The sequence below is a fragment of the Oryx dammah genome, unplaced genomic scaffold (genome assembly GCF_014754425.2).
Source record: "Oryx dammah isolate SB20612 unplaced genomic scaffold, SCBI_Odam_1.1 HiC_scaffold_26, whole genome shotgun sequence".
Lineage (NCBI taxonomy): Eukaryota > Metazoa > Chordata > Mammalia > Artiodactyla > Bovidae > Oryx > Oryx dammah.
In genome coordinates, this window is record NW_024070210.1 from 35,010,365 (window position 1) to 35,023,850 (window position 13,486).

Genomic DNA, 13,486 nt, shown 5'->3' on the forward strand with positions numbered 1-13,486 from the left:
CACTTAAGTATCAGTATAAGACACAGTATAGAATAAACAACAGGATAAAAGAAATCCATCCAAAATCCCTGGTATATTAATGCTTTTCTAAGTCACCATAACTAGGATTTTATTGATTGCAAAACAGTCTATCAGAATTGTTATATTGCTTTCTATATTGCTTTGAATATTTTAGACATCTATAACTAACTATCTGTATAAGCTCTTAACTGTCAAATTTTCTGCAGATAAAATACAAAGTCCACAATTTTCATTAATTGACTGGTTCAGGAAAAAAGTTCCTGTTCTGTTCCCTGGGCAGGGGTGGAGATGGGAACCATTTTATAAATTACAAAGATAACTACATTCAGAGATACATGTTCTAGTCCTTGTCATATCACTAATTAGCTAGACAGGGTAATTTTACCTTGGGTAAGTCACTTCCTCTCCGGGTCCGAGTTGAAATGTTAACTGAGGGTTTGCGATACTAGCCTAGTCAAAGCTATGGTTTTTCCAGTAGTCATGTATCGATGTGAGAATTGGACTCTAAAGAAAGCTGAGTGCCAAAGAATTGATGCTTTTGAACTGTGGTGTTGGAGAAGACGACTCTTGAGAGTCCCTTCAACTGCAAGGAGATCCAACCACTCCATCCTCAAGGAAATCAGTCCTGAATATTCATTGGAAGGACTGATGCTGAAGCTGAAACTCCAATACTTTGGCCACCTGATGCAAAGGACTGACTCATTTGAAAAGACCGTGATGCTGGGAAAGATTGAAGGCAGGAGGAGAAGGGGACGACAGAGGATGAGATGGTTGGATGGCATCACTGACTCAATGGACATGAGTTTGTGTAAGCTCCGGGAGTTGGTGATGGACAGGGAAGCCTGGCGTGCTGCAGTCCATGGGGTCGCAAAGAGTTAGACACGACTGAGCTAAACTGAGATACTAGATTATTTAATGATTTTTGTTAGTTTGTATGTCAAGATATCCCACTGCTATACAGAACACCTTGGATTGAGAAAAACAAGTCTTGTCAGGATGCCTGGTCTCCCATAAAATAAACCTACAGCCCAAAATGATCACCTGCAGTCACAGATTGAAGGGAGTGAGGCAAGGGCTTTCACAGGGCTAAGCATATGGGCTCTCAACCCACTCTTGTTCCTAGGGATACAGTCTAAGACATACACGTGGGGCAGTCGGTCACATCCCTTTCTCATTCACTCCATAACAGGATACAGTCTGAGACATACACATGGGGCAGTCGGTCACATCCCTTTCTCATTCACTCCATAACAGTTACCCAGGGCCTGCACTGTGGCAGCCTTCATAGTGACTGCTTTCAGATAGCAGTTTTATCCATCAAGAATGAAAGTGATTATCCAGAACAGATTTACCTTTCATTTCAAATTTAATTCCTAGAGTCCAGTGTCAGCTAAAAGAAGAAATATGGATATGAATATCTTCCCGCTAGGTAAAGAGAAACCTTACTTTTAAGGCACACAAAGTAAAGACACCCCTGAAATAGATGAGATTGATTTGTTTCTGATCTTTGGCAATTACAGCCTACATCTGTTGAGATTACCTCCTTGTGTGCACTGAAGCATTTTTGGCAGCTTTATATTTTACAGAATACAGAATCATTATATTCTATAAGTCAGTTTTACAAGGAGTTACCCAGAATTCCTCAAGAAGAAGATATATATATATATATATATATATATATATGAGTAAAATAAATGAACATAAGAGGCCTCTCTTCTATTCCTAGTGCCCTCTGTGTCAACAATTTTCTGGTTTTTCAGTCTCTTCAATACCTTCCATGTAAAATGTAAGAAACTGAGGTGTTGAAAAACCCAATTAATTTGCACATGATGATCTCACTGCAGAATGCCTGTGAATACATTTGAGCTCCAGCAATGTGTGCGCCATTCTGCACTGCACGCTGTGTTCTCTTCGCCTTCCTCCCCCACACAGTATTTTAGGTGCTATTATTGATAGACAGCGACATTTGGAAGAAACTAATGTGATTACAGAAGGCTTTTGTGTATATGAACCTGCAAAGTCAGCTCAACTAACGCATTACTAATAGACAAGGTTTTAGTAGGATTAAAGTAGACGATCCCACCAAACAGGAGTGAGGAAAGGTCCAACAGGGAAGGAAAAAAGCCAGTAAGGTCATTTGATGCAACCAGGGTGACTGCTGGAGAGTAAATGGTAATTCTGTGGGACCCCCGAAGGAAGTAGAACCTTTAGGCACAGGCTGGAGTCCTCCACTGGTTGAAGGACGGCTGAGGTATTAACCGCTTGCCCTTCCTTTGCTGGGCATGAAGGCCCTGAGACAGTAAAATGCTGGCAAGACTCAGAGAAACATGCAAAAATTGAGAGGTTGGGTTGAAATCAGTTTTGAAGCACAAGGATGATAGAGGGCATCTACTGCAAAAATCTGTAAAATAAAATTTTACATCTCTGAGAGATTACATCAGACAGTGGCACTTTGCCCACCCGCCACCCCATCTCACTCTCTTAAATACAGATAGGCACTGCAGAAAGCTCCAGTCAGATTTCCATGGTTGTCGATCTCTTCACACAACTGTATTTGAAAAGTTCACCACAATAAACTCCTGATTCCTTGCAATTAAATAAAATGCGGGTTATAGCACCTACCCACACATGAGTGTTTGTTAGATGTTCAGAAATGTCCTTGAAAAAAATTAAGATCCCTGTGCCCGTTGAATCAGAATTTCTGGGACTGGGCCAAGAATCTGTTTTTAACCTTTCTAATTTGAAAGAGAATTTAAAGGCCAGTCATATGTTAGATCTAAGAGTGTCAGTGGGGTTCTGGTTTGGGCTGGGGGGCTGGGCTACTGACAGGCGTGAGGTGGAACTGACCAACACCATTCAGTCCTCAATGAAGCATCTACTCTTCAGGACAGACCCATCTTCTTACTTTTTATTCTCTTTAACACACACACACACACACACAAGTCAATGGCCATTTTATTGCCAAATTTCTGTCCAACTCCAACTCCTCAGTTTCTTTGCACTGCTTTTCCAGCTCTCTTTTCTTCTCCAGTCTTTAAACACTGATGTATTCCTCAGAGTTCTTTCTCTAGACCATTATTACTCTTAAGCTAAGTGACCTCAGAGTTTTAATGACCACAGACTCATGACGCTCCAGTGGTATGCTCTCCCAAGCTTCATATGCTATAACACGCCTAACAGACATACTCACCTGGATGTCAGAAAGAATCTCAAAAATCAAAATGACTACTTAATGACAGCACCAAGTACCTAGTCAACCATGCCAGAAAAGTTGAAATCACTTCAATTCCTCCTCCCATCCGATCACCAAGTCACTAAAAATGGCTTCCTCTTCTTGTTCGTCCCTTACACAACTGTCCTAGTTTTCAGTTCAGTCGCTCAGTCGTGTCCGACTCTCTGTGACCCCATGAATCGCAGCATGCCAGGCCTCCCTGTCCATCACCATCTCCCGGAGTTCACTCAGACTCACGTCCATTGAGTCCGTGATGCCATCCAGCCATCTCATCCTCGGTCATCCCCTTCTCCTCCTGCCCCCAATCCCTCCCAGCATCAGAGTCTTTTCCAGTGAGTCAACTCTTCGCATGAGGTGGCCAAAGTACTGGAGTTTCAGCTTTAGCATCTTTCCTTCCAAAGAAATCCCAGGGCTGATCTCCTTGCAGTCCAAGGGACTCTCAAGAGTCTTCTCCAACACCACAGTTCAAAAGCATCAATTCTTCGGCGCTCAGCCTTCTTCACAGTCCAACTCTCACAACCATACATGACCACAGGAAAAACCATAGCCTTGACTAGATGGACCTTTGTTGGCAAAGTAATGTCTCTGCTTTTAAATATGCTATCTAGGTTGGTCATAACTTTTCTTCCAAGGAGTGTCTTTTAATTTCATGGCTGCAGTCACCATCTGCAGTGATTTTGGAGCCCCAAAAAATAAAGTCTGGCACTGTTTCCACTGCCCTAGTTTTAGCTGCCATATATCCTCTGTACAAAGCCTAACCCCTTGCATCAATGAGATGCAAGGTCATGGAGCCCACTCCTGCCTTGCCCTTTCATAATTCAAACTTTGGAAGGTTGTTCACAGACCATTAACACAGGACCACGTAGATTAAAGCCAAAATTATCACCTAAGATACAAATTTTAAGGTAGGCAGAGCCATAAAACTAACGAAACAGCTTCAAACTTTTTTCATACTAACTGCCACCCATTTCTTTCTATCCATTTATTCTCAAAAATTTATTAATAAACACTCTGGGCTGGACTTTACTGGTGTAATTATGAGTAAGACACAGTTACTGCCCTTGGTTGGTTTAGTCACTAAGTCATATCCAACTCTTGCAACCCCATAGACTGGGGCCTGCCAGGCCCTTCTGCCCATGGGAGTCTCCAGGCAAGAATACCGGAGTGGGTTGCCATTTCCTTCTCCAGGGGATCTTCCTGACCCAGGGATGGAACCCGGGTTTAAGGAGACAGTAAAATCAAATAGGCAATTACAATATAGAGTGTGATATGTGTTATAAGGGACAGTACATGTGCTGTGACAGTCCATGAGAGAAGAAAGTGGAGGGAGAGGATGGAGAAGGAAGGAGTGTGTGAGAGGAGGGGAGGGACCATCAGCACCAAGTTTAGTCTCGAGGGCACAGAAACAGGCCAGAAAAGCCAAGAAGGAAGACAAAGTCCTATGAGTTCAAAAGTTGGACAGTGTTTTTGGGGAAACTGAGGCAGGTGAGAAATAATCAGCATCCCAGCGAAGGTAGAGAGACAGAAGTAAATGGATTAGAAATGAAAAATAGGCACGATTTTATTTAGTGATTGATTATAAATGGAGGCTGAGAGAGGGAGTCAAGGATGGCTCCTCATGGCTACAGCAACCTGATAAAGAGTGGCACCTTTTAGTGAGACAGCGGCAAAAGCAGGTGAGCTGTTAGTATGGAGAAGAGGAAAAGGTAAGTTCAGTTTTAAGAAATGCTGCATCCAGGTCTGGCCAAGAGAAACAAGAGGAAAGGAACAAGACAGTTGCAACAGAAATTCAACGAGAATAAAGTTTTCTGGACAGAGATTATGATGTCTTTTTCCAAAATTTTCACAAGTATATACTGCATATCTTACGATTATAATCAGAAAAAATGCACATAAAAGTAAAGAGCAATCACACACCCTACCCAAGGCCGTATACAGAATTCTTTCCAGGGGACTTCCCTGGCTGTCCAGTGGCTAGGACTCTGGATTCTCATTTCTGGGGGCTGGGGTTCAATCCCTGGTCAGGGGACTAAGATCCAACAAGCCAAGCTGTGCAGCAAGGAAAAAAAAAGAGTCCAGTTAGTGATGGAGATCCCCAGGTGCTTTGCTGTGAGGAACGGCAGCAGATGAACAGAGGAGAGTCAGAAGTTCATGGAGTGAATGGCAGGTGAAAAGTGAATGTGTGCAACTCTCTCATGAAGTCTGGCTGTAAATGATCTTTGTACACAACTGTTACCTTAAGTCGTTTCCAGGAATAAAGTGAGAAATAACAATGAATCAATTAAAACTTTAACAACTTTCCACCTCCAGTAAAGGTCAAAATCTTGCTTTCAAGTAATTCCAGTATTCTTTATCAATTCAATTTCTGATTTCAGCTCAAAAAAGCTGGAAAAAACTCCAACCCAAACACACTGTACAATCTGAAAATGAAGCCATGGAAGAGAATTTAACTTTGCTTGGAGGGGAACAGGGGGAGGAATGCCTACAAATGTTAGAGTCTAAAGAATCACACTAACTCTGGTCTACAGAGAAGCGAACTTGATCAATGAGGAAATCAAATGGCAACATGGGAGTAGAGTGAGGAAAAGAACGAGCTTTCTCAGTGCTAACAGGCTTAGTGCTAAAAGGAACCTGACATCAAAGGCCTGTTTTCTAACTTGTCGCTGTTGGTCTGTGGCCTTGCCTACCTAAACAGGTTGGAAGATAAGGCGTTTCCTGTTTCTTTCTACTTTATTACAGTTTCAGGAATGCTCATTCCAAAGAGGAGTCATTTATCAGTATAATAGGAGCTACTCTTTATTTACAAAAGACTAGAGGAATAAAAAAGTATGTTTTCCTTTAGAGGATGAAAAAAAGTAGACAGTAAATAAATCACTGTTCTTTAGAAATGTAAATGCTTCCAGAGAACATCTTATTATGATGGCCTTCTTCACTGGACCATTACAGAAAGGATTAGCAGCTTCAGCAAAGTACTAAAATGACTTTTGAAGCCCTACAGGTAGACAGTAATAGAATTAAGATCAGAATTAGATAAGTCTCTTGGATCTATATATATTTTTTTGCTACAAAAATACAAAATTAAAATCCTAGGTTCAATTATGACACACAATTAAATAGTCTGACAGCATCTATTCAAAGAGCTTCTACCTTTCAAATTGGGATCAGTTTTCCTTAAGTGCCACATAAAACTTATACTCAGAACTGTGATGATTTAAGCAGATGTGTCATAAGAAGCCACACTAACCTACAAGTATGTACAACTGCTTCTATGGCTATTAAAGCGGACAAAAATGCCAAGATCAGGAGTGTGTGAATACAGGCAGAGACATAAAAAAAGACTCCCACTAACCTCTAAGCATTGACAGAATGCATCCAACTCTCAGTGTATCTTAACAACAAAACAGAACAAACTCTAAGCCAGAAAAGACCATATTTCTCAAACTGAGCTCCAAAATATTTGGGACTGGCTTTTTTTCAGTAGAGTGTTCACTCCTTTTTTAAAAGTAATACTGTCTAGAGTCATTTCAAGGGAACTTTGAACTTGTTTTGGAAGGACTGGATGGTTACTAGTGTATAATTTAATGGAAAAATCTTTTATTGTCTTTTAATATTATACTTATTTTTCCTATTTCCAATATTTCTTACAGAAAACAAAGGAAGACTTCTATTTTTTTACATAGAAAATTGTTACTTCTTTGAATGTGCTGGTGCTTTTTTAAAACTTTGAAACCAATCATTCTTCCATACATATTTTATGTGAATTTATAGCAATAGCAATTTTTTACATCATTTGCATATGCAGTATATTCAGAGCTTTAACATGTGTCCTATTTGATTAAAATGTAACTTGGACATAAGGATGTCATCTTCTTTAGGGAATAAATGTTAGAGAGTCTAAGGCCAGTCATGAACACAGTTTAAAAACCCATTAGTTGAATAAATCAGAACAGCAACTAATTCTCAAGTGTAAATGCAGCACCCACATTGTGCCTGACTGCCAGGGTACTCATACCTCTCCACCTTGAGCCTCAATCTTGAGCCAAGCAACCTAACAGCCCACTGGGCACAAGCTGGCCCATTAACACTGTTATAAACAACTAAATTTTATTTTTAATTTTTATTGAAGTACAGCTGATCTACAATGTTGCTTTAGTTCTACTGTACAGCAAAGTATACCAGTTATACATATACATGTATCTACTCTTTTTTTAGGTTCTTTTCCCATATTGGTCATTACAGAGTATTAAGAAGAGGTTCCTGTGTTATATAGTAGGTCCTTATTAGTTATCTATTTCTATATACTAAACCACTAAATTTAAAAATGGTTTATCCCTCAGGAAGGAGGGAAAAGGTAAAGATTCAGGATAACAAATACTAAAGCATCAAGCAAAATAGTTTGCTTCCATTATCAATGAAGACAAATGTAAGATTCTTGTCAGCAATCCTGGGTGGAGGGGATTACTTGACCTACAGTGTTTATCAAAGAAAGAAGCCTAAATCTCAGTCCTGCCCAGCTGTTTAGTAATTCTTCTACCACATCCCTGTATAATTTGTTGAATCAAGACTGCAGTAGCAGTCTTCACTGGGTGGTCAAGGTTTAAGAATTACCATGTGTAAAGAAATGAAGTTTATGATCAACAGAAAACAGAGAAAGTTGCTTTGGGGCTGTTATTGGAGCTTATCACAGCCAGTTTAAATACTGAAGGAAAAATGAGTATTTTTCCAGGGGGAAATGTGAGAAATCTACACTACAGAAAGCCAATCGTTAGGCACTGAGGAGACCAAATTGTTATGTTACAGCAAAAATCACATACTGGGTTTTATGTAGTTGTATAACACATCTCATATAAAACTTTTCTTTGAGTACACAAAGTAATCATGTTTACATTTAGCTACCTTCCAAAGGCCTGGAAGTAGCTAATGATCAACCAAACAGTATCAGAATAACTTTTAATCCTACTAGCCAACACTAAAGGTGAGCAGAGGGGAGAAGAGAAAAAAATATATTATTATAGAAAATCTACACTAAGAAACTCCAGTACTCTTGCCTGGAAAATCCTATGGACGGAGGAGCCTGGTGGGCTGCAGTCCATGGGGTCGCGAAGAGTCGGACACGACTGAGCAACTTCACTTTCACTTTTCACTTTCATGCACTGGAGAAGGAAATGGCAACCCACTCCAGTGTTCTTGCCTGGAGAATCCCAGGGACGGGGGAGCCTGGTGGGCTGCCGTCTATGGGGTCGCACAGAGTCTGACACGACTGAAGCGACTTAGCAGCAGCGGCAGCAAACTAAGAAAACAATTCAGCACAAACTCTTACCCCAGTGGCTCAACAGTAAAGAATCCACCTGCAATGCAGGAGCCACTGTTCTGATCCCTGGGTTGAGAAGATCTCCCGGAGGAGGGCATGGGAGCCCACCCCAGTATTCTTGCCTGGAGAATCCCATGGACAGAGAAGCCTGATGGACTACAGTCCATAGGGTCACAAAGAGTTGGATGTGACTGAAGCGACTAAGCACACACAAACCAAGAAAACCTACTGCAATTCAGCAGAAAACCTTAAAAAGAGAAAATAGTGATAGGCAGAAATCACTAGCAGGTCTTGTTTAGTGAAAGAAGCATAATTATTTTCTATATACCAAAGTCAGCCAGCAAAAATAACATTGAGCTGTGAAATTTTTAAACCTGGCTACTCTCTATGCAAAGGTACTTTCTTTTAACTTCCTCAAAAAGCAGCTTTGGACCTGTTCACACAACTGGGCAAAGGATAAGTTTATACAGAATTCGACCTAGGGAACTCTGTGGATATAAGTTCACTAAGATGTAAGCCCCCAAGGACAGAGACCCTTGTCTACCTGGTATACCACTATTGCCCTAGAATTTTACTGAAAAAATGTTCGTTGGATTTGAATGAATGATGTATTCTACATTATACAGCCTGAATCTGGAAACCAGAGAGAGAATGTAACATCCGTCCCTACTGCACAAGCACCTCAACTGGATGGCTATAGCCTGTTGGATTCAACAAGGTATTAGTGGCAAGAAGAATGTGTGGCAAGTATCTCAGAAAACAAAACTGCTATTTGTTAAAATGATTTATTATACTATTATTTTCTAAAGAGTTACCTAAAAATTAACTTACTAAAGATCCATCTGGAATACTATTAAAAAAATCAGGGTTTTTTTTTTTTCCCACTGCAGATATATATGAAGAATAAATTCAATCACACTTATCAGCTATGATTAGAAAGGGAATTCAAATTCAGCTCACCTGAGGAGCACTGAGCTTGACAAGATGTGAAGAAAATAAAGAAGAAAGTCAGGAAGAATGTATTAGAGGAAATGTATTAGTTATTTAATGTATTAGTTATCTGGTCACTTTTAGACTCACCGAAGAAAATCTCTCCTATTAACCCCACCACAGATACTTCCATGAACTTCTTTGTGAGCTGCTCAGACCTTAGAGCAATCACTCTCCAGTTCACCAGTTTCAGCTTCTTGCTTTAAGTGAAATACGAAAGACGTGACCGGGTTTTTCTAAACAAATTAATTCTTTCCATAAACAAACAAAAATACTCATATAATACATATTAATAGGAACATCTGGAAGGTCATCAAAGATATCATGTGGGCCCCACAACCCAGTGAATAATACTCAAATGTAAAAATGCAGGTCAAGAAATAGGACTTACTGTAAACTACAAAATTCAACAAAATCAGATCACATTCCAAACCTCCCTTCTACAATCTTACCCCCCAAAAAATGCACAATTTTGAAACCAAGGTCTTCAGTAAGTAATCCCACAGTTAACTACACTAAGCAGACATATTTTTGACCCAGAAATGATTTTTAATCAATTATACTTTTTGCCTAGAAATCATTTTTAATTAATTGCATAAGCTCATTAAAAGAAATGACTTATATAAGCAAATAAGACTTTAAAACAGCAATTAATAATATACAAGTAGGCAAGGCATGGTGCTGCTGCTGCTGCTAAGTCGCTTCAGTCGTGTCAGACTCTGTGCGACCACATAGACGGCAGCCCACCAGGCTCCCCCGTCCCTGGGATTCTCCAGGCAAGAACACTGGAGTGGGTTGCCATTTCCTTCTCCAATGCATGAAAGTGAAAAGTGAAAGTGAAGTTGCTCAGTCGTGTCTGACTCTGCGACCCCATGGACTGCAGCCTACTAGGCTCCTCCATCCATGGGATTTTCCAGGCAAGAGTACTGGAGTGGGGTGCCATTTCCTTCTCCAATTACAAAGCATATATATCCCTAATAATTATTTCTTGCTAGGAAATAACCACCAGTAAGCCATCTAAGACAATTTCATAAGTGGATGAACTAGGTGGGTCTGAAGTCATCCTGAAGTAATCAGCTACCCTACACAGCATATAGAACTTCTCAACACCAAATCATGTACTATATTTTAATCACTGCTACAAAGTCAGAGAAAGAGACTATTAATTCAAAATAAAATACTTAATTCATTAAATGCATTAAGTAAAATTTTATTTCCTGACAGGTTGTGATTCAAAATAAACAGAAGGAATGATAGATATCACCATTTTCCAAATTTTACTGAATTAATGGATCTAGGCAACGATTATCAGTAGCTGCTAACATCACGAAACTGAAACACAACCAGACATTACGTACTCCTGATGGGGAAAAAAAGATACTTTAAAAAAAATCAGTTCTATTCTGGCCAATTCTTTAGCGCTAGTCTCAGAGGAAATACAGGAGACAGAAAAAATTAATATATATGTGTGCATGTATGTTTGTAATTTTAAGTCCTCATCCCTTAGATATCCTGAAATCTTTTAAGCTTAAATGATACGTTTTCAAAACAACATGGGAGAAGGAATTCCCTGGTGGTCTGGTGGTTAAGACTTTGACCTCCAGTGCAGAGGGTGCGAAGCCAAAAAAAAAAAAAAACACACACACACAGAAGCAATATTATAACAAATTCAATAAAGACTTAAAAAAAAAAACCCACACAAACAGTATTATAACAAATTCAATAAGGACTTTTAAAATGGTCCACATCAAAAAAAAAGGTGGCGAAGTGGTTCGGAGTATACAGATCAAGCAAGATTGGCAATAAGATGACAAATTATTGAAGCTGAGCAATAGCAAAGTGGGGTTTATCATTCTATTATTTCTGTATTTGTTCAGTTCAGTCACTCAGTCATATCCACTGTTTATGACCCCGTGGACTGCAGCACGCCAGGCTTCCCTTGTCCATCACTAACTCCCGGAGCTTACTCAAACTCATGTCCATTGAGTCGGTGATGCCATCCAACCATCTCTCTATTTGTTAACCTAACTAAATTTTCTCAGAATTACTGGTTTTTTAAAAGGAGAAATAAATAAATGGAAGCATCTGAAAACGATGGATGGATGAATCCAGAAATGTCCATTATGCACACACAGTTGGAACTGCACACCCTCTGATTTAGAGGGAGAAAACTGGAATTCACAGGTTCCCTGGTTAGGGAGCTCTGCAGGGATTATTGTTAAATCCGTCCCAGATAAGCCCCAGGCTGTTTGATGCAGTTCTCCTTCCTGGTTCAGACCCAGGGCACCAACCAACAGAAGTTCTTCACGCCCTTTACTGAAAACTGAACAGGAAATAAAACAGAAGGCACAAAAAAGATAAGAAAAGGGAGACAAACACACAGGCAGTCAAAAAAAACCTGAAAGACAACAGTGGTCAAGACCAAGCAACTCATTTCTCAAACGAATATGGCTTTCAGTCCCTCATTCTGTAACCTAAATGTGCAGCTTAATACCTGAATCTGCCTTGCAAAAAATGCTCTTAACTTTCACAACTTTAAAGAAAAATATAAACATTTAAATAAATACATATGAGGTTTTGCTATTTAAAGATATCTTATTGCAAATTCTTTTCTAACAACAGTCACCCCCCACATTCACTCATGGAGAATGGAAAAATTATGTTATTAATATTATGAATAATGTAACCATTGATATTTACTGAATACTTAAGCTGTACACTGTGGAGTTTGATTATGTATGTATATGTATTAATTTCATCTTCAGGACAATTTTATGAGATACAAAAAATTACTATTATTATTTATTATTCCCATTTCACAAATGTGGAAGCTGACCAACTAAGTATAACAAATACTAAGTGCTAGGTCATTTTTTTTGGGGGGGAGGGGGGCGCTTTGCCACGTGGCACGTGAGGATCTTAGCTCTCTGACCAGGGATCAAACCTGTGCCCTCTGCAGTGGAAGTACCAAGCCCTAACCACTCGACTGCCTGGGAATTCCTGCTGGGTCATTTTAAAAATGTGCTTCATAATATCTTATATGAGGCCATGTATGTGTATATACACATATATTTATATAACAATTAGTAAAACAATCAAATGATTTGTCTACAAGTCACTAAATGGTCTGTACAGAGGTTCCTAATTACAAGTACAGTATATTTACAACTGTCACAGACCACAGTCACTTTAAGTTCATTTTAATAGAAACGCTTCTCTTGCCCAGGAAATAATCAAAGACCCAAAGATAACTGAACATACAGATCCAAGCTGAACAAATTCCTCATTGGCTCAAGTACAGATCACTTTACACAAAGGAATTCCAAGAAAAATGCCAGAATTATTCTACAATAGCATCCTCGTCTCCCACATCTTCATCAATCTGGACTCCAAATACAGGGGGAAATAATGTTAAGGAACTCCTTTGAATGAAAACACCTGCCCTTCGGGGTTGTACCAGATCATTAAATGGATCCATCTAACTTGCTCGGTGGGACACCCAGTTTGACAAGGCAACCTCCCCACTCAGGGGACTATTTCATAATCTCAGAAATAACCCCAAATTCCCCCTTACCTCCCACAAGAAAAGTTGTGCCACAGGATCTCCGTGCTTCTCTACAAAGCCTCAACATCTTCTCAGTCACCTAAGGCTGAAAACTCAGCACAGTGGTTCTCAAATTTCTTGGAACCTGGATCCTTTTCAGAATCTGAGAAAAGGTCTGAGTTCTCTGCCCCAGAAAAATGCCAGAATATCCACAGAAACAATTTTGGACAGAATTTTGGGGAAATCTCAGGGCTTATGATTAAATAGCTGCTGCTTTGGTTCCTCCTCCTCCTTTTGCCTTCACCTTCACAGTAGCCATCTGACCTTTCTTCCCCACTTGTCACTATCTTTATCACTCTTTATCCATAAGAACTACTGAAACGGAACT

At 39.7% G+C, this 13,486-nt stretch overlaps 1 protein-coding gene across 2 annotated transcripts in view; it reads right to left on the minus strand.

Annotated features, from left to right (window-relative positions):
• Positions 1-13,486, minus strand: part of FBXO34 (F-box protein 34) — a 75,857-nt gene that overhangs the window by 3,576 nt on the left and 58,795 nt on the right. The window lies entirely within an intron of this gene.